Consider the following 1528-nt stretch of genomic DNA (forward strand, 5'->3'; position numbering starts at 1 on the left):
TCAAAATATAGATTAGATCTATCCACCTATCTCTATTATTTGATTCCCAAATGTGTGCTAGATTCTACTCAAAGTTTTGGTGACACAGTACAAGCAAGTTCACTGTATCCCTCCTCTCAGGGAGTCTCATCTAAACCAGGGTTTGCCTGGAGATGGCTTGGGATTATCTGCTTTGGCTTATATTAATCACAGCCAGTAAATTAGACATTCCAGGAAATAACAAGGCTGTCATCCTATTGTGGGGGCAATTCCACACTCCGGGCATATGAAGTCAGAGCCAAGAGAAAGGTGGGCCTCTGGTGATCAGAGCCTCCAAGAGCAGCCTGTTGTTTCTCCGGCAGCCAGTTTTAGTGGGAATCTTACAGTTCTCAGTAAGCCAAAGTTGCCTTAACAAGGCAGCAAAAACCCCTGAAGGAGGGGGGCTAGGGAAATGGATCTCTCGGGTTTGAAAAGAATATTACAACTGCTGTGTTTCTCAGGGTCCCCAGAGAAAGAGAACCAATGGGATGTGTGTTTACATAGAAACGAATATGCGTGCTTGGTTGCTCAGTCACATCTGACTCTTTGTGGCCCCAGGGACGCTTGCCTGCAGGCTCCTTTGTCCATGGGGATTCTCCAGACAAGAATACTGGAATGGGGTTGCCATGCCCTCCTCCAAGGGATCTTCCCAACCCAGGGACAGAACCAGGTCTCCTGCATTGCAGGAGGATTCTTTACCATCTGAACCACCAGGGAAGCCCAGAAATAACTATACATGTGTATAAGAAGATTTATTCTGAAGAACTGATCCATGATTATGGAAGTTAGTGAGTCCCAAGATCAAGCTAGAGGCCCAATAAAACTAATAGTGCAATTCAGCCTGAAGGTGGGGGTTCTAGACTCAAAAAGAGCACACATTTCACTTTGATTCCGAAGGCAGGAAAAAAGCAGATGTACCAGCTTGAAGGCAGACAGTCAGGAAGAGTTCTCTCTTCCTCAGGAGAGAGCCAGTCTTTTTGTTTTGATTTGAGACATTCTAATCTCCTAATGTGATTACTTAGACCTACAAAAATTCTCTCAGTACTTTCTAGCTAAGCCAATATATTTTGATATTGCAATTTCATTTAACCTTAAGTACTATTATTTTTAAATTTACTTTGAGATTTCCTCTTTGATATTAATATATAGAATTATTCAGAAATGTGTTGCTTAATTTTGACATGTTTAGAGATTTTTTTGTTGTCTGTCTCTTATTCATTTTAGTTTCGTTGTATCCTGGCCCAAGAATATACTCTGAATGATTTTGATTAATTTAAACTTTGAGATTTATTTGATGGCTCAGAATATGACCTGTACTGGTGAATGTTTCATGAGCCATTGCAAAAAAAAAAAAAAGAATGTGCAACATGTTCTTGTTGGATTGAAAGTATTATATATATATATGTGTATATATATATATATACACACACACATATATTAGAGAAGGGCATGGCAACCCACTCAGTATTCTTGCCTGGAGAATCCCATGGACAGAGGAGCCTGGCAGGCT

Source organism: Cervus canadensis, chromosome 15 (assembly GCF_019320065.1).
Source record: "Cervus canadensis isolate Bull #8, Minnesota chromosome 15, ASM1932006v1, whole genome shotgun sequence".
In the NCBI taxonomy this organism is placed as follows: Eukaryota; Metazoa; Chordata; class Mammalia; order Artiodactyla; family Cervidae; genus Cervus; species Cervus canadensis.